The sequence below is a fragment of the Grus americana genome, chromosome Z (assembly GCF_028858705.1).
Source record: "Grus americana isolate bGruAme1 chromosome Z, bGruAme1.mat, whole genome shotgun sequence".
Lineage (NCBI taxonomy): Eukaryota > Metazoa > Chordata > Aves > Gruiformes > Gruidae > Grus > Grus americana.
This window is the reverse complement of record NC_072891.1, coordinates 50,457,581-50,478,489: the sequence shown is the minus strand read 5'-3', so window position 1 is coordinate 50,478,489 and position 20,909 is coordinate 50,457,581. Positions and strand designations below refer to the sequence as shown.

Here is a 20,909-nt window from a genome sequence, read left to right as displayed (position 1 = left end):
TCCATGATTTATTTCTGTTGTTTATCTCTAGACTTTCACAATGGATGTCATACTGGGCCTGCAGCTGATAGATGATGCCTTGCTGGCAGATCTACTTTTATTTGTTAGTGTCTTATTTGTATACCACTCAGTAACAGATCTGTTATGAGAAGATAAAAATACTTGTAGACAACATACATAAACTTTCTTACTCTGTTGATAGAATGAGATATGATTGGCTGGACAAGGGAAAATATTCTGTGGTAATAAGTAGCAAAGACAGGTGTATATATTAAAAAATAATTTGGGTTTTCTTTATGCAGTTTTTTCCATTAAAGTTTTGTGTTTAAAGCTGAGGTATTGGTATACATCAGCAATTATTTTTTCATAAAAAAGACAAAACTTAATGGAACTTACTGAAATTAATACACTGTGTCAGCAGATAATTTGACCCAGCTAGAGTAAAACTGTAGCTACTGGCCTGCGTACTTACAGCTGTCACTCCTTTTTGTTGTTTAGTTTATAAAGACATTATAATTAGCAAGACTTCATTCAACTCATCAAAATCAATTTTGCCTTTGTTCTTCCCTGCTCCTCCCAAAAACCCCACTGCTTCGTTACAGAGCTGTCTTCCACTGTTTAAAGATAAAATAAAAACCAAGCACATAATCCCTGGGATCATGCTTTCCATGACAGCATTCAGTTTAAAAGCATATTTTATGAAGAGGGCTTAAAAGAAAAAACCAAACAAACCCAGAAGGAAAAAAAAAACACAACTCTGTTAAATCTTTAAAAAAGTCTTTGTAAATAAGCTATATCTTCTTTCTACATCTTAAAGTTACTTTGGACCCTTTTTTCGAAAGGTGAAACTGAAGCTTTGTTACATAGCAGGCTGGACTGTTTTTTGTCTTTAAAATATATAGCAAAGGAGAGATTTAATAGCAGCATTTCTGTGTTCTCCTTTTTCCACTTTGGTAACAGTATTGTTTTGACTGTTTTTCTAAGCTTTAAAATGTGTTTGGGGAAGTTATGGTACTTGCAGATTAATAGATTATAAAAGATGACAGAGGAACACACTGAAAAATTAATTTTCTTTGCATAGGAAGAAAACAAGTGTAAGAATGAAAACTGGATTTAGGTAATCATAGTGTATTTTCCTTATCTCTTAAAGTATTCGTTGTTCGCTTTTAAAAACAACATGAAGGTCTCTTGTTACAGGATTTGTTTTAAAGCTGAAAAAAATAGTCTGTTTTGGATGAGAAAGATGTCAAGGGAATTTCCAGATGTGAAAAACTCATACAGAATGTGATGTTGCTAACAGCAGTAGTTGTACAATTCAGCCAAGTGTAAAGGTTAAATAAAATGTCAGAGATTTCAGTTTGAAATCTGATGCACCTTACAATATATTGTTAGCATATTCTTTAGATTTCTATACTTTAGTTTCAACAGTAATAGGAATAATTGCATTTGACAAATACTGAAAAAATTTAAGTGTCACCATTTATGGTAGGATCTGTGGCAGGGGCTAAAGGCTTCTGCACGTTTAGTGTATTTTTCTGCATGTAGATGCTACTTCATAGTACATCATTACAGAGATATTTAGAAAGAAAAATCTGCTTATTTTGTATAACTATATACATCTTACATGAGTAAACCTATACCTCTGCATCCCATCTTTATTGCTGCCCTAACTAACCTACTCTTGTCTTCTCCTTTACTTTTTCCATAAAGTCTCCATAGTTCTCACATACACAAGTATTTCTTATTACATATGGGCACCAGTTGAATCCTCTACCTTTTTTAAAGTTCAACTCTTAGTCCTGTGACAACTGACTGACTGATTGGGGAAAAAAACCTGCGAAGTGAAACAGTTAGCTTTGAGTTTGTTTCTCTTTTTTTTTTTCAGTGAGTCCATAAACTCTCTTGTGACATCTCTTACTTCTCCTGTTTCCTTATCCCAGTCTTGTGTCAGATTTTTAATATTGTAAAGTTCCCAAGTTAAATATTCATAGAAGACAATTTTAAATAAGCTCTTGAATCAACATCTTCAACAGTTCATCAATGTTGTTCTTAAAAAATTATTTACTGTGAAACAACCAAGAAGATGCACTTTCTTCTTCTTCTTCCCTTACAATTAAGAAAAACTCTTAATTTTTTTTTTTTTTGCTGAGGGACTGCTGAGCATTTACAATCCTATTATGATTTGATACAGTAAAAACCCTAAATTAGTTACTCTAAGAACATTTATCTACTTTTTCTTCAATCATCTGAAGTCTAGATAGCTTTATTTGCATTTTAATATTTTGTAATGTTTATTTTATGCATGGCGTTAAATAAATGGCCTGAAGTAAAAAATTGCTAATAGTGTAGAAAACAGATGTTTGAACATCCACTCTTTTCTCAAAGTAATTAAACACAAAATACAGAGTTTTAGTAGAAGGAGGTAAATTGGTTCTGCTTCTGTAAGTTAGGGAGAATTGTGGTTCTTACATTTTTCCTTTTCGTAAATAAAAATAAGCCGATTTTCATCAAATGACTCATTTTGTCTTTGAGCTTTATGATCAATTGTAAAGGTGATCATGAGGCAAAACTTTAAAATGTTGTGCAATACTAACACTGCAAAAGCTCCATACGTAAAACTAATGTTTAGCAAATTTTATTTACAGTCTCTCTATATAGACAGAATAGTTTGCAAGTAGTGGCAACATACAGCAGAAGTGAAGATGATAGGAGAACTCTGTCATCAGAACTATCACCTGTATCTACATGAAGCATACAGTACTTAACTTTGCAGAGCGATCCACAGAACAATCTGTGCTTTTCCCTTTGCATGCTAGCCATAGAACACTTTCCAAAACCATATTAAAAACACAACTAGTACTTCCTACAGAAAAAGGAGGTATGCAAGGCTATCATCAGTGTCCCAAATGACTGCAGTTGTATAGAATATTATTTGAAATGTCAAGTTCAGTGTAAGAAATTGACCGCTTCTAACATTCTGGTTGTTTCTGCTAGCAGAGATCACAGAACGTTTCTTCCTGACCTAAATTTGGAGATGTCTTGTTTACAAATCAGAACTAACAATCAGATGTTTGCGAAATTTCAGTATCCTAAGGAGCAGCACTGCATCCCCAGTATACTGTGTCTAGTTAAAGTTAGTCCTTTGATGCTGCAGAGGAAAGAGGAAATATAACAAGAACAAAAGAAAGCCCCAGAAGCCAAGTTTAGAATTAGAGGAAGTGTAAGAGATGATAAAGGGAATTTTCTTGGTCTTGGAAAGCAAATCATGGAAGGTCTGGCATTAGTGTAATATACCTATGGAGAAATCAAACCTTAGCAACAATGACTGAATGCTCTTCGGACCTTTGTCATGTCTTCAGGGTATAAAAACATTGTTCTTGATATCAAGATTGAATTTTGGAGTACTGTTTTAATTAAAATTCATACTTACAACCTGAGCAATGTTATCAATTGTTTTCCCCATTCTCATAGGTATATAATTACATTTGCTTTCATCAGTTTGAAAATTGTTTTGTGAGATTGATGGATTGCTCATTTTTGAATGACAGCCAGAAAAATGAAAAAATGTAACAAATAGTTTGGTTTCTTCCATCCTCCTTAAATCATGTAGATTTAAAGCCCCATTCAAGTACTGTTTCAGCGAGCATGGTTTGTACTATCACATTTGTATCTTTTCCAGACCATTTCTGTGCCATTGGTAGCTAAAGAGTGAAGCTTTGAAAAGAAAGTAAATGCGAACTTTGCTTTTGCAATTTTATTTTATCACCATATATAGAATAGTATGGCACTGAATAGAAACTACGGTTTAGGCAGACTATAATGATATGAATGGAATTCACAGCAGGTTTCATAGCATAGGTGCAAAGTAGGATATATTCTCTTGGCATACTCAAGTGAAAAGGACATGGAGAGAACAAAGTAAACGGAGAAAAGAATGACCTGAACTGCTGCTAGGTAAAGAATCCTTTATTTTTCCAAAGCCAGTTAAAATTTTCAGTTATCTGTAAATGCATTTGCAGTAATCAGGTAATTGAGTTTTGTATTCACTCATAAGGATCCATCAGAGTTCATGAATCCCTTTGATGAAATTATTTTCCCCTTGCCTAAAGTTTGGAATTAATTTTAAAAATTGTATGAAGCCTAATGTACTTTTGTACAAGACTTTTACTTTGTAAAACACCACCCTTTTCATCCCCAAACATGTCCTGAAACTAGCACTGGTGTCTATCTCAAGCTCTCTTGTCCATTCAAAATCATGATAAAACCTTCCATTTGCACACTTTTGTGTAAAGATTTTGTTATATTTTGTTATTTTCTTTAAACTTTTCATTGTTAAGCTTTAACAAAAGGAAAACTAAGTAATAAAATCCGATGTTTCTGGGGAAAGGTGGGACATGATGAAAATAAAAATTTGCTGGATAAGGCAAATAGAGTTGCATAAAATTTTCTATTAAAAATTACTTACTGAAGTTTTTTTTTTAGTCTTTTTTTTTTTCCCCAAATTAAAAAAATAGCATTTTGGAAATAAGTATTAGACAAATTATACTCAATATCTACTGACTTGTCTTACCTCTTCTGGGGGACTAGGAGCTAAAACAAAAATCTTGAGCTTCAAAGTTCTAGGCTTAGCTTCTTCCATAGTCAGCATCTCTGAATGTTAAGGTTCTCCATCTTCTTGTCTCATTACCTTTCCACATTCCTCTATTAAGGAGACTCATTGCTACTTATGAGAGATTATGAGTCTATTGAGTAAACAATACTGAAATTGTCTCAACTGTGTCCTTCCTTCCTGCAGCTTCACTTACGCTATTTGGCAAACTGATACATCTTTTCCTCTACCTATCTCTATGGTAACACAAGTGTTAAGGAGAAAGGACTCCTTAGGGAGCATTAGGAAAGGCAGAGAAAACAGGCAGGTGAAAGTAAGAGTCTAGTACAGAAAATTATTAACTGTAAAGAATCAGTGATAAAGGAAAATGAAAATGTGTGAGCCAGTCAATCTGGGTTGGGAGTTTATTTTCTAATTTCTTGAGGTGGTGAGAGAAAAATAAAATTTTATCTTTTAGTGAGACAATCAAGCAAAAATGTATCATTACCAGCTATCAGTGTGTATATATGAAAAGCATACCAAAGCAGTGGGAGACAGCAAAATGAGTGAGGAAGATTATTCATAGCATATAGGCAATTTTGGAAGTCTCAGTTGCTATGCATCACTCCTGTCTCTCTGCATTGACAGCCCTGGAAACATAAGCTCCTTATTTTAGTTCTTGGTTTGTCCCTAAATAAGATGTGTAAAAAGGGTGATGAAAATATTCCTTGTAGTGTTAAGAAGCTTGTTAATCTGCATAGTGATAGACACAATTTAATACAAGATGATGAAGATGAGACATTGGATGCTAACGTATGTAGCTGATCAAATTACGTATCTCTTGGTAGTTTTCAGTAGTTCTTTAGAAGTGATGACCAAATGTGTTTTCCAGTTGCAGAAGTTGAGATAAAAAGTATGTGTAGAAGACCTGCATGATTCTCACAGGTGAGAAAAGCAACATTCATACATATAGGAATCAAACATCTCATAAGCCAGTCTTTTAAGTGAGTCACCTTCTGTGGCGTATTCCCCCTCCTCCCTCCTGTCCTTTATTTTTTTTAAGTCTATAGTTTGACAGAACCTAGCTATGATACTGCCACAGTCTGTATGTGTGTTTGAGATGGAGTCTGCAAGAAGCCGTGTATCTACACAAATAGATTGTGCAAAGAAGCAGAGACAGAAGGTGCAGGAGAGAAGGAGAAAAGATGCGCACACTCATTAGGAAGTTACTGACAGAGAAGCAAGACAGGTTGGAGGTGCAAACCTGAGGACTTAAAAAGTTTTTAATAATGAGGAAAAAGAAATAATATGCTGAAACTTCCTATTGATTCTTCTAAAGAAATGGTTTATTAAGAAGAAAATAATCAGTACAGATTTTAGAAACATATCCATGTATCCAGTTTTTTGTTCTGTTTGTTTTTTCCCAGGTACTCCCACAACATTTTTTATAGAATCATAGAATGGTTTGGGTTGGAACAGACCTCAAAGATCATCTAGTTCCAACGCCCCTGCTGCGGGCAGAGACACCCTCCACTAGACCACGTTGCCCAAAGCCCCATCCAACCTGGCCTTGAACACTTCCGGGGATGGGGCATCCACAGCCTCTCTGGGCAACCTGTGCCAGTGCCTCACCACTCTAACAGTAAAGAATTTCCTTCTAACATCTAATCTAAATCTACCCTCCTTCAGCTCAAGGCCATGACCTCTTGTCCTATCACTACAGACCCTCGTAAACAAAAAATTTTAAAATTTAAATGATGGGCATGTCTTTCAAAACTTGGTTACAAGTCTTTATGTCATTATTTCATCAAAATTTCAATTGACATCAGAGTTTGTCACAGTAAAGATTACAAAAACTATGGTCATCCTTTAGAATTTGTTTCAGTAGTAACAAATCCAGAAGGAATCTGAAGGAAAAAAGAAAATGCAAAATTTTGAGGAGATAGGATTCTAGACCTTTTGTGTAAGTCATTGCACAAGTGACCCTTACTGGGCATAGCACACAGAGAAGAGTTGCAATTTAGTCATTGGCATGTGTTAGTAAGAACTTGCGTAAGCAGGGATTGCTGGCTGAAATTAATGCATTGCATGACTTATGCTCAAGTCTGGCTTATAAAAGAATGTGGGATTTTTAGCAGTGCAAGAATAGTTTTCCTGTAATATTTTGGTTTACCTTCTGCGCTTTGCTTGGTTAGTGAATGGAAAGCAATTTACAGGAAGCAACAGGCTTTGGAAAGATGAAAAGAAGAAGATGAAATTATCTTCTACTGTGTATTGTTATTAAGATTCCCCTCTTTAATATGTCTCCATCTCAATATAGATGTTACTGGGGGTGAAGAATTGGGAGTGGGGCTCTGGAGTACCAGCTGGAGTGTATAAATGGGGGCTAGCATAGACGCAACAGTGCTTGGTAAGTTCCTAAAAATTGTGTCGACAGCTGTTGAGCTCATCCATACTCAGTGTATTTTTTGAAGAGAAGCCAAGGAATTTTTAATCAAGGAGGATTACTGAACAGATTAGTGTGTGCGGAATATTTAAAAATAGACTTACTTTTATTAGTAAAAACTCTTTGTTTAAGCCTGAAGTGTAACATTTTTCACTGAAAATGCAAAAGCTGTTTTGATTTAAAACAGTGTTAAATTGTTATGAATGAGTTAGAGATAATGAGATGGAAAGAAGATAGTACTTACTCTGTTTAATCGGAATGTTCTATAGGAATGTCAGCATGAGTAACGTGCATTTTAACTTTAATGGATCTCAGACTGTGGCATTTTTGGGGGAGAGAGGGTTTTCAGTGACTGGAAAATGTCTGATTTAAAGAAAATTCTCTACGGAACATTTGTGTGTGAAGTTATTTTGGTAATCTGCTCTCATAGGACCAATTGCTACTCTTTTCCCACCCTAATGAAACTAGGTCACTAGTTTTTGGCACTCATCCAAGTTGTGAGATTTATTTGGTGTTCAAGCACACTGTCTAGAAATAGTGATGCAATGTCAGCAAGGCCACTTTTCATTTCATGAACATAATTTCCAGTGCCCTGGAATTAATTTATTCACTGACCTGTTAATAACTGCAATCTGTCATTGGCTTACAGAGGCAGAGGAAGTGTCTGGAAATAGTCATGGTCACCCTACCAGGTGATTAGTTACAGGATTTCTGTTCAGTGTAACATTTTTTGGTTTGATCATGTAGAAGAGTCTGACTGTTAATGAAAACAAACCAACAACTTAATCAAAAGGAAAATACTTGTAATTAGTAAATACTGTAGAGAGATAACTGATTTGAACTGGTTGTTTTACACCATATTATACTGTAATGTATCTGAGAAACATTCTGGTTACCCTTGAAAATGTATAGAAATTCAGCGTGTGTAGATGATATATAATTGTTTGAGAAAACACATGGTATTACTGTTGTGCTTGTTCAATAAAAGGAAAACTAGTAATTCGAATTTAGTGGTGTTTGAGGTTTATTCTCACACCACCATCCCTCCACCCCCAATGTTTTTGTTGAAATCAGGTTTGTCTTTTGCCACAGGCACGGCAGGCAGTTGCTTAGGGCGGTAGATTGCTCTGGATAGCAAAATAGCTGTTAGCCCTTTTCTACTTTGCATGTGCCAGAGCCCTGGAGAGTCAAGCTTGCTGCTGCCATTGAGGGAGAAGGGTTCAGGGGTCAGAAAATAGTTCTTACTGCGCAGTGTCACAGCTGGCCGTTCCTAGCAATGCTGCTGCTATTTTCAGTGTTTCTGTTTCTGCTGTAGAAAAGCAGCAAACCTAGCTCTAAAGGGATCCCTCCCCTGTTCTGCATCCTAGCTCCGAGCCTTTTACCTTGCTTTAGATACAAATGTTTATTCTGTTCCTTATTTACCTTTCTCTGTGGTAGAAGCCACTATCTTGAAAAATTAAATTTTGCCTATAGCAGTAAGCTGGCTCTCATTAAAGTATCAGGCACCATCACTGCATGTAGTAAACCCTATTCTTGGGTATATATGGGAAGAGGCTTTTCTAGGCTAGTATGAAAATGATCTTTGAGCACAGATTAAAGCTAATAATGAGAAAGATGGGGGGGGGGTTGGTGGTTTTGGCGGTTTTGGGGGTCTAATTTAATACAGTTCAGGAGTTTCTGAGTTAGGGTACTTCATGTGATATTAGAGATACTAAAATTTCTGATGGAACTTTCAGCAGAGCTCAGTGCTTATCTACTATCGCTGTAAAGAATTGCCACTTTTTTTGGTCTCAGGTTTCATGATCAGTAGTGTTTTTCTTGAAGGTTTAATTTCAGAAGACAACTTGTGGCCTGGACTTCCATGGCTAGAGCAATGATAGTTGAAAACATGTCCCTTCTTCATAATGGTTCGGAAAGTCAGTGTAAGTGAATGGCTACATTTATTTCCAGTCTTATTTTTTTGGAATTAAATGTTTTCTACTGTTTGAGGGTGGAAAATACTAGAAATCTTTTTAGTGGTAGCTTGTAGGTTCAATCTGAGTATTTTTGAAAATTCCAGCTTTGTACAGTGTATCTGAAATCTTTAGAGGGAGCCAAACACTATTTTGGGGTGAAGTTCTGATGTCTGTGGAAGGATCATCCTACAACTCTTTTTAGTGCTAGTAGAATCATAGACAGGTTTGGGTTGGAAGGGACCTCAAAGATCATCTAGTTCCAACCCCCCTGCCATGGGCAGGGACACCCTCCACTAGACCACGTTGCTCAAAGCCCCATCTAGCCTGGCCTTGAACACTTCCAGGGAGGGGGTATCCACAGCTTCTCTATGCAACCTGTTCCACTGTCTCACCACCCTCACAGTGAAGAGTTTCTTCATAGAATGATAGAATGGTTTGGGTTGGAAGGGACCTTAAAATTCATCTAGTCTCAACCCCCCTGCTGCAGGCAGGGACACCCTCAACTAGATCACATTGCCCAAAGCCTCATCCAACCTGGCCTTGAATAATTCCAGGGATGGGGCATCCACAACCTCTCTGGGCAACCTGTTCCAGTACCTCACCACTCTAACAGTGAGGCTTACTCTGCAGTAAGCCTTCTTTTCTCCAGGCTGAATAACCCCAACTCCCTCAGCCTGTCCTCATAGGAGAGGTGCTCCAGCCCTCTGATCAGCTTCGTGGCCCTCCTCTGGACTCTCTCTAACAGCTCAATGTGTCTCCTGTACTGGGGCCCCCAGAGCTGGATGCAGTACTCCAGGTGGGGTCTCACAAGAGCGGAGTAGAGGGGCAGGATCACCTCCCTTGACCTGCTGGTCACACTTCTTTTGATGCAGCCCAGGGCACGCACGGTTGGCTTTCTGGGCTGCAAGCACACACTGCCTGCTCATGTTGAGCTTCTCATCAGTCAGTACCCCCAAGTCCTTCTCCTCAGGGCTGCTTTCAATCCATTCCTCACCCAGCCTGTAGTCATGCTTGGGATTGTGCTGACCCACGTGCAGGACCTTGCACTTGGCCTTGTTGAACTTCATGTAGTTCGCACAGGCCCACCTTTCCAGCCTGTCAGGGTCCCTCTGGATGGCATCCCCTCCCTCCAGCATGTTGACCACACCACACAGCTTGGTGTTGTCGGCAAACTTGCTGAGGGTGCACTCGATCCCACTGTCCATGTCGCCGACAAAGATGTTGAACAGTGCCTGTCCCAGTACGGACCCCTGAGGAACACCACTCATCACCGTTCTCCACTTGGACATTGAGCCGTTGACCACAACTCTTTGAGTGCGACCATCCAGCCAATTCCTTATCCACCGCGTAGTCCATCCATCGAATCCATGTCTCTCCAATTTAGAGACAAGGATGTTGTGTGGGACAGTGTCAAATGCCTTGCACAAGTCCAGGTAGATGATGTCAGCTGCCCTTCCCTTATCCATGGACGCTGTAACCCCATCACAGAAGGCCACCAATTTTGTCAGGCACGATTTGCCCCTAGTGAAGCCGTGTTGGCTGTCACCAGTCACCTCCTTGTTTTCCATGTGCCTGAGCATAGTCTCCAGGAGGGACTGCTCCATGATCTTGCCAGGCACGGAGGTGAGACTGACCGGCCTGTAGTTCCCTGGTTCTTCCTTTTTACCCTTCTTAAAAATGGGGGTTATGTTCCCCCTCTTCCAGTCGGCGGGAACTTCGCTGGACTGTTAGGACGTCTCAAATATGATGGCGAGTGGCCTGGCCACTTCATCCGCCAGTTCCCTCAAGACCCGCAGATGCAACTCGTTAGGTCCTATGGACTTGTGCACCTTCGGGTTCCTTAGATATTCTCGAACCTGGTCTTCTCCTACAGTAGGAAGTTCTGCATTCTTGCAGTCCCTGCCTTTGCCTTCTGTGACCTGGGCAGTGTGGCTCAAGCATTTGCCAGTGAAGACTGAGGCAAAGAAGTCACTGAGTACCTCAGCCTTCTCCATATCCTGGGTAACCAGTTCACCCATTTCATTCCAGAGGGGACCCACATTTTCCCTTGTCCTCCTTTTATCACTGACATACCTATAGAAGCTTCCTTATATCTAATCTAAATCTACCATCTTTTAGTTTAAAGCCATTACCCCTTGTCCTATCACTACATACCCTTGTCAACAGTCCCTCTCCAGCTTTCATGTAGGCCCCCTTCAGGTACTGGAAGGCTGCTATAAGGTCTCCCTGGAGTCTTCTCTTCTCCAGGCTGAATAACCCCAAGTCTCTCAGCCTGTCTTCATAGGAGAGAGAGAATTTATGAAATTCAATTCTAAGGCTTGTTGGGTTTTTTTAGTTTTAAAATATAATAGGAAAATATATTTTTGAATGAAAAAAGACAAAGTAGGACAGAAAATAGCAACGTTCGCATTGACTCTTGCTAAAACGAGTATTTTTTAATGGAGACTTGTATAAAGGTCAGTAGCTATTGCATACTCCTCTGTTTAGTGATATTTATCTTACCAGACTGCAAGCTGTATGATTCTCCTATATGTAACAAGAAAAAGTCTGGCTGCTTTATATAATATCCAGTCTTTCAGTGTATGGAATGCTAGCAAATTTTGATGACTTGGCCCATTGAATCTTTTGTTGTCTCCTTTGTTTTCAAATTCTTTCAAGTGACATAGTAAATTAAGCTGTTCTCTGTTCACTACATCTGCTGACTGTCCCCCCAAAGTCTTTGTAAGGAAAAAAGAGAATAAAACCAAAGTAAATTCCTGGTGAGTCATTTTCTAATATGTGATAAAACAGGAAACCAAAACCAGGGATGAACAATGTGGAACAACATTCTGATCTAGTAAATTACATAGAAGCAGAATATACATACTTGGGTTTTTATGCCAGACAAACCAAATGAAAATAATTTTGATACATCTTTCAGTGTTTCAGACACATGAATGTTTTTCTTTAAAACATGTTATTGAAGTCCTTTTAGTTGTATTCATTTCTAAATTACTTATAAGGAAATCCCATTAATATTTTATAGTGTTCTTATGTGAATCTATTATTAGTACATAATGTGATCATGATTCAGCTAGCTGGTTTTGGGGGGATTTTTGTCCCATTTTTATGTTTCAGCACGAAATAAAGAAATGTTTGGTGGCCTTCTAAACGTGTAGTTGTTTTGGGACATTGAAACTAACATGTTTGGAAAATCCCTCAGCCTGAATCACTAGTTCACCTATATTGTAGGAAGTATAAAATAGAGCAGTTTAATCATCTAAACATTCATGTGAATGTCGTTCTTCAAAATTAGAGTGTTATAGGGGTTCACTGTTTTTTGGCGTTACTGTGGCAGTTTTTTTCATTTTGCTGAGCTTAACATCTGCTTTATTGACTGTTTCAAATGAATTTCTATGACACTTTTGCCAAAGGTTTGCACTTACCAAGAACATAAGCTAAGTTCAGTTTTTCTTTTCTGTCATGAAGTCACTTTTTTCCCCTGTTTTTACGGGGGAAAGTTCTTTGAAAAATATCTCTCTTGGCTCTCTGTTTTCTTGTAATGGGTCAGCAGGTGATACTTTTCCCAGCAGAGCTGGAATAAAAGTAGGTCTTGTAGAAAGTAGGTGAATGATAACTAATTAAAAACCTTGAAAGTGTTCATAGCTTCGAACATTTTATGTGTGGAATTTTCACTGTACAATGTAGGACTTTGTTTTTATAAGTCTCACCTGCAAAATCATCTAGCCATTCTCAAGTGCCTTCATCTCAAATACAGCTAAAATTTCAGTGCATTCATATGTCTGCTAAACAGAAGGAAAAATTAAAAAATCTGTCAAATCACTTCTTCTAGCATGTATGAATGAGTGAGGTGCTAGGTGGATATTAGCAGAGTCAGATACAAAATTTCATGGTAAATTCATCTTACTTACTATACAATGTTGGACTTCCCCAAGATTTTTCTTGTAGTAGAATCCTCAGTGTAGCAGTAAACGTGGGAGAACTTGTTGTCCTCTTAGGAAAGATCAGTGAAGGGTAGCTACTTTAATTAGAAAGCTGGTATTTTCTGGACATTTTCTACCACCCTCTTTCTGAAAGAGCCTTAGAGTGCTACCACACCTGGATTCAAACACAGGCAAGCTTAAACTCCAGCTTCTCTCTGTGTACCCTGTGAACTGGTAGGACAATTTACAATTTTGAATTCAGGCATCCAGGCATTAGGTAGTTATCTTAATTGTCAAAACAGAGGCACACAGTAGCACAAGGAGCCAACCTTCAGACAGTTCCTAGAAGGCCGTTCTTGCAAGCAGAAGACAGCATGTGGGATTCAGTTCCCTAAACATGGTGTCTGGTGCCCTGGAGTGTCTGGCTGGGGCTCTGGTTGCTTCTGTGTTCTTGCTCTTAGTCCAGGAGTTGTAGATACACTGTGATGCCCAAAATGCTTTTGATGCTTAGATGTAGTAAGTTGAATCCCATGCATAATGTCAGTGTTACGAGGCTTCAAGCACAGAAGGTTTTAAGGGCAATTTTTTGTAAAGTACAGAACGGAAGAGTGTAGTACAAGTTGCTGGTTTTACATTCAGATGGATCTGTCAACTTTTTTTTATGTGTGGTAGTTTGTTTTGTTTTGTTTGGGTTTGTTTTTTTTGTTTTGAACCAGACAAACTTCTTTTTTTCTTAGAAGGGACAGATACTTTACAATTATATGCGTGTAATTTGTGCTGGTAATAAATACATGCAGATTTAACAACTATGAACAAATATTACATATTATTATGTGCCCATTTGTGTAGGCAATACCAAAATTTCATAGACTATCCTAACAATATGAAAGACTGTAACGCAACTAAAATATACAGAGGTATAAAATAGCTCTGTACGTAGCCATCATAAATATGCCAAAGAAAATCTGAGAGAAAAGTATGCTTCAGGAGTAAAATTTAGTAGATGTAAATTGTATATGCTTAGCCAATAATTTCCATTGAATTTTGATATATAAAATCTCACACAGAAGATTAGAGCAACTCTTTTAAAAAAAAGTCATAAAATCAGAATAAATACTCTTATTTTTATTGGGTTTTTTTTTAGTATAAACTTTACTTTCCAGTTTAGTCTTCATTTTACACAAAATTAAAAACAAAAATCAAAAGAAAAAAGTTGATGTAGAATTGATTGCTCTCAGTATGGAAGAGAAATGTGGTAATTAGAAAACCACATGTCCTTTGCTATAATAATTCTGCCTGAAGTAGCTGGTACCTATTGATCTTTTATTGGAATTCGTGAAGTTTGACACTAGATTCATGTACAAATTGCAGTGAGTTTCACAATGGAAAAGGAAATATATATCTTGTATGTTAAATTTCTTTTAACTGAGGGAATTAATAGACAGTTTTAACCCAGATATACTGGGCTGTTAGTTCCTACAGGACTGGACCCATAGTAGTGAAAGATTTCTCACTACTTCTGCAAGATTTGCTATTAGAGGCAGAAATAGAGTGACTGAATTTTGATGTTTTAGTTGTTCATAAGGATGTTATGCCTAGCCAGCTTTATAACTACTGCAGGTGATCAAAAGTCTTCATGCTGAACTCTTAGAAGTGCCAGCTTTCTTTCTGGATATCATCTCTTCAACAGAATAGGAGGTCACCCAGAGCATAGCACTGTGACCATAAAAAGTTTTAGTTTCTTCAATTTCGAAGTAAGAAATAGAGAGGAAGAAAGTAACACTGAGAGTACAGAAATAATAGTCCATGCAGCATATGAAGCATCTATTGTACTTGCTCATTGTTCATACGGAAAAAAAAAAAATAAGCCCATGTGAATGAACAAGCACTTGCTGCAGTCTTGGAAGTGTCAGAGGTCTAAATAGTGGAAAATGCTGATATGTCGTCTATTCTGAGCTCATCACACTTCTCCATTTTAAAATGTAAATTCTTTCCACGTTCTGTAAAAGATGTGTCCTAAATTAGAGTATGGAGTATAACATATTGTAACTACAGATTTTCTGATTCTCTAGAATTCCCTGCAATACGTCTGGGCAAGACTGTTTTCTTTTGTTCCTGGTGAGACGACTCTACTCTTTACTTTGTCCTTTACTATAAGTTCATCTTTACAATACCTTTCTTATTGGAAACCTAAATTTAATATAGTATGCTTCAATGTCTGCAAAGACAGTATTTTATATGCTTTTCTACTCCTAGAGAAGAGGTGATTATAGATAACGGAACCAATGACAGTCACAAAAATTTATTATTGTTTCCTTTCAAAAAAACCCACCCCAATACTACCCCCAAAAAAAACCCCCTCAAAACACCCTACCCAAAATTATCTTCCCCCAGGAAAATATGTATGTGTTTAAAAACAAGAAGAAAGAAAGAAAAATCAGTGAAAGAGTGAAAGGTATATTTTACTGTTGAAAGACATTTCTCTTTCTGGTGGGCAGAATAAAATAATTCTTAGACCTTTATCTGTTTCAGGTTTGTCAGGTGACATACATTTTAGGAGGTTTTTGTAGATTTCCATTTGCTCATCTTGTCACCCGGTACTGCATGAGAAAAATATGGTCTTCAGGATTCCTTGATCTGTACATGGTCTTGGACAACCTTTTCTAAGTGACCCTTCTTGAACAGGGATGTTGGGCAAGATGTTCCCCAGAGGACACTTCCAACTTGAGTCATTCAGTGGTTCTGTGATTTTGGCAGTTGGATGAAATATCAAAAGACAGTGAAAACCATGTGGGGTTTTTTATTTTACTTCCCAGAATCAGGGTAAAGTGAGGTTGCATGTTGTAAGCACAAGTACTAACACAACATAAAGAAACATGTTAAATGTGTATGTGAGTCTAAATTTGGATTTTTTTTTCCCCTTGCCCCCTGCATATAAAAGGGAAGTAGTACTTTCAAAGTAGACCAACAAAATGACAGCTGGTGAAGTATGATGGGTCAATGGAAAAATCGTTGACTTTCCAGAAAACATTGCTTGTAGAACAAAATATTATTGCAGTCTCATGCTATTTTTCTAATTTGTTATCTTTTTCATTCTCTTCGTTTCCTGATGTTATGGGACTTCAGATTATCACCTCTGACAAAACTTCTACTTCACAAGTTTCATTACACATATGAGTTGTAGTTTAGTCTTTTACAGAAAGGTAGTTTAGTCTTTTAAACAAGGGTGTTTTATGATTTCTGCCTTCTTACTTTGTGTGGTGTGGATAGTAAACTCACTTTCAGATTCTTTTATAGTTGGTAATAGGCTTGGTTGAGAACTGTTGTACTCCTGCTTAACCAAGTGTAAGATAATGTGAGATAAATGTACAGTTACTGGGTTGGTGCCAAGGAGAGTTTTCCTTAGGCTATTACATCAGGAAGCAAACTTGACTAACAGAAAGGAAAGTGGTGTTATCCTTACAAATAAGCGTAGAATAATAGGGAAATGATAGTACTGCTATGGTTAAGGTTGAGATGAATTTGCCTCTTTGGTTGCAGATTTCTTCCATACTCTAAAAGCAAAATGTGTTCTGAGATTATCTTAAAAGTGGCTGATTCTTATTGAAAATGGGATTATTGTGAACAGTCACATTTCAGGAGCAAGAGATTCGCAAGGTACAGTGGTTCTTGGCCTAGAGATTGTCAGTACAGAAGATATAAAAGGAACAGGGAGACGTCCTAGTACCATATCCAGTTCTTATTTCGGGGTGTGTGAGGATATACATTTAAGGATTAAATTGTTCCAGAAATTAATTTCAAAGTGTATCACCAAACTATAGAGAGACTTAGGTAATGCTAAGGAGCCCCCATAATCCAAGGAGAAACAGTTAGTGACCTGCTACACCACTTAAATACACACAAGTCTATGGGGCCACATGGGATCCACCCAAGGGTACAGAGGGAGCTGGTGGAAGTGCTCACCAAGCCACTTTCCATCATTTATCAGCAGTCCTGGCTAGCCAGGGAGGTCCCAGTTGACTGGAGGTTAGCAAATGTGATGCCCATCTACAAGAAAGGCTGGGAGGAGGATCCAGGGAACTACAGGCCTGTCAGTCTGACCTCAGTGCCAGGGAAGGTTATGGAGCAGATCATCCTGAGTGCCATCACATGGCACTTACAGGACAACAAGGTGATCAGTCTCAGACAGCATGGGTCCATGAAAGGCAAGTCCTGCTTGACTAACCTGATCCCCTTATGTGACAAGGTGGCCTGTTTAGTGGAAGAGGGAAAGGCTGTGGATGTTGTCTACCTGGACTTTAGTAAAGCCTTTGACACTGTTTCCCACAGCATTCTCCTGGAGCATCTGGCTGCTCAAGGCTTGGATGGGCGTACTCTTTGCTGGATAAAAAACTGTCTGGATGGCCAGGCCCAAAGAGTTGTGGTGTATGGAGTTAAATCCAGTTGGTGGCTGGTCACATGTGGTGTTCCCCAGGGCTCAGTACTGGGGCCAGTTCTCTTTAATATCTTTATCAATGATCTGGACAAGGGGATCAAGTGCGCCCTTAGTAAGTTTGCAGATGACACCAGGTTGGGTGGGAGTGTTGATCTGCTTGAGGGCAGGAAGGGTCTACAGAGGGATCTGGACAGGCTGGATTGCTGGGCCCAGGCCAGGTGTGTGAGGTTCAACAAGGCTCAGTGCCAGGTCCTGTACTTGGATCACAACAACCCCATGCAACACTACAGGCTTGGGGAAGAGTGGCTGGAAAGCTGCCCAGCGGAAAAAGACCTGGGGGTGTTGGTCAACAGGCGGCTGAACGTGAGCCAGCAGTGTGCCCAGGTGGCCCAGAAGGCCAACAGCATCCTGGCTTGTATCAGAAACAGTTTGGCCAGCAGGAGTAGGGCAGTGATTGTCCCCCTGTACTTGGCACTGCTGAGGCTGCACCTCAAATACTGTGTTCAGTTTTGGGCCCCTCACTACAGGAAAGACATTGAGGTGCTGGAGCATGTCCAGAGAAGGGCAACGAAGCTGGTGAAGAGTCTAGAGCAGAAGTCTTACGAGGAGCGGCTGAGGGAACTGGGGTTGTTTAGCCTGGAGAAAAGGAGGCTGAGGGGGGACCTTGCTCTCTACAACTACCTGAAAGGAGGCTGTAGCCAGGTGGGTGTTGGTCTCTCCTCCCAAGTAACTAGTGATACGATGAGAGGAAATGGCCTCAAGTTGCACCAGGGGAGGTTATGAAGAAAAAATTCTTCACTAAAAGGGTTGTCAAGCATTGGAATAGGCTGTCCAGGGAAGTGGTTGAGTCACCACCCCTGGAGGTATTTAAAAGATGTGTAGATGTGGTGCTTAGGGACATGATGTAATGGTGGATTTGGCAGTGCTCGGTTAACAGTTGGACTGGATGATCTTAAGGGTCTTTTCCAACCTAAATAATTCTGTGATTCTGAGATTCGTGGTGTATTTCTAGAGTCATAGTTTTTGAATGTGGCTGAGGAAGTGTTTGAGCTCAGCATTGGTATACTCTAGCATGTCTGATATCAGTGACTGGGCTACATTGAGATGTTTGTTCCAGGTCCACACTGGGTTGGTTATTCTGGTTTTGTTCCTAAACAGGACTGAATACTGAGCAGGCATCTTGCTTTCAGCAGTCTTATGCATATGGCTAGTGTCTCTACAGATGCAAAAAATATATGGAATGATCTTGACTAAAAGATTATCTTTTGAAAATAATATTGAGAGAATTACATTGTTTGGAGATGCAGGAAAAATTTGGAGGCTTTTTTGGGTTTATTTGTTTATTCTTGTGAAGGATGTAGTTTACCTGTTGCAGAACTTTTGTCATTCTCTGAAGCAGCCATTGACAGAGGTAAGGTTCTGCATTGGCCAAACAGTTATAACTGAGGTCCTGAATAGAATGCCTATTCTATTTCCCCTACATGGGGGGGGGAAAAAACCCCTAACACAAACATCAAATTTTCTTTGCTTAAAGGAATTGTTTTCTCTTATTTGTATGCACATAGTCTAATTCTTTCAGGGACAGTGTTACTGTCAGGGATTTACATAAATGGATCAGTAAGCACTTAGCTTAGGGGAAGTGCGTTTGCGAAATCAGATCCATCATTTCTCTGTTTGGTTACGTGAGTTTTTCTCACAGAGAGAAATGAATGCTTATTAGTATAATAAGCATTTCTAGTATTCCTATAACATGTTTATCAGATTACAGGTTTCTAAAAGGATAAATGTAGATAATATTTTAGTACATAGCTCAATAGATTATAAAGTTTTACACTAATGGTATATTTTTAGTAGATTAGATAATAGAATCATCAAGTACAGACCAAGTGTAGAGTTTGGTTGACTGACTCTACATGACCAAACATGACTTTTGACTTTTATTGAAAGAGAGGTGTGGCAGTTTCCTCTGCTGTGTACATGGTCTTTACTGTCCTTTTCATCTGCAAAATAGTGATGCCCACTAAAATTGAAATAATTTCTGGGGAAAAGTTGAGATGATGTTGATTTTACTTCCTGATACTGTCCTGATACTTAGAGATTTAAGTAGGTGAACATAATATCTTTGAAGGATTTTAACCATGAGAAATCAGCTTTAAAAAGTATAGTGACAGTTATTTTTGAAATAATTATAGATCATGAAAAGTGACTTGTGCTATTAAAGAATTTGAAAATTTGTTTTGCATAAAAGCTGTTACCAATTTATTTTCAATCTTCAGATATGTGTGAAGTATAGTTTAAGTAGGGATATTTTTGCCTATTTTGCAAATATTATATAACTCCAGACCAGTCTGCCCAACTGCAGAAGTGGGATATTGGGACATAAAGTATCTGTAGTGTAGCTCATTGATTTTTGAATGTTTGATTAAAGTAAATTACATCAATCACTGGCATGGCAATGTAGAAATATGGAAGTGGTGTAATAGTAGTAATCATTTCCATAATGAAAAAGTCAGCTTTAAGAATGTGTGTAGGAGGAAAATGTTTTCCAAGAACTAACTGCATTTGAATATCATTTCATCTAAATAGAACACACCTCCATATGACTGATATTTTCATTTTTAGTAATCATTGACATTCTTTGTCAGAAGTTGCTTGTCAGAAGTTGCTTGTGTTCTTTTGAACATTGGCCTGCTATATTTTATTTCTCTACACAAAAAATTAAAAATAATATGCCTTATTCTGCTTTTCATTATATCCTATGATGTGTCAAGTATTTTCAGCACTTGTTTGTCAGTTGTTTTCATGGTCAGTCTGGCAATTATCTTTACGTTGTCTTTCAGTGTAATTTACTAAGCTCTTTTAATGGTGAAAAGGGCTGGTTTGGACATTTCCTTGCCTCCTAATCAAGTATGTGGCTGATTTAATATAATAACTAAGTCAAAAACCTTAAAATTTACTACTTTTAAATACATCAGAATTAAGCAAGGTACTCACTTCTATGAAATAGTTTTCTTAAGGCGTTAGAAAGATTTTTTTTTTTGATGACTGATTTATTGTATTAAAGTTTCAGAATAATTTGAAAAAGATACAAACCTCTCCACTTAAGTAAGTCAATCTTTTACAGTACGTGGTTAAGGAAAATCCAGATTGATTTAATAACGCATCACTCTCTCCTCCGTGTATCTTTTGTGAGGAAATCAGATGTTGAATATGAAACTAGGTGGATTCTGGCTTGATACAGCTGGTAAACTTGCAGTGTTGTTGCAAAGGCTATTTCATAATGCTTTGCCATCATACCTGTAGTTTAGCAGTATAGAAGCAGAAAGTAACCAGTGAGATAGTATATCAGTTTGAAAATCCGACACCTTGGGGAAAATGCAGAAGCTTGTTAGGAGTCCCATAGTATTTAATTATTCTAGATCAAGTGAATGTTTACAATATTAAAAAATAGATAACAGAAGTGTACTTTCAGTCTTCTACTTTCAGTTTTCTTAGAAAGCAGACATCTTAAGCTTCATTATAATTCGTTAGTAAAACTTTGCAGATAAGGTAATAAAGGATA

The 20,909-nt window shown here is 38.0% G+C and overlaps 1 protein-coding gene and 1 long non-coding RNA gene across 4 annotated transcripts in view; one reads left to right on the top strand and one right to left on the bottom strand.

Annotated features, from left to right (window-relative positions):
* Window positions 1-20,909, top strand: part of AUH (AU RNA binding methylglutaconyl-CoA hydratase) — a 123,541-nt gene that overhangs the window by 61,391 nt on the left and 41,241 nt on the right. The gene's annotated exons all lie outside the window — the stretch shown is intronic.
* The window catches only part of LOC129199685 (uncharacterized), a 30,700-nt gene continuing 30,207 nt past the window's right edge, over window positions 20,417-20,909 (bottom strand). The window contains exon 4 of the long non-coding RNA XR_008574715.1: window positions 20,417-20,644. This is a non-coding gene — a long non-coding RNA (uncharacterized LOC129199685). The remainder of the gene's footprint in view (window positions 20,645-20,909) is intronic.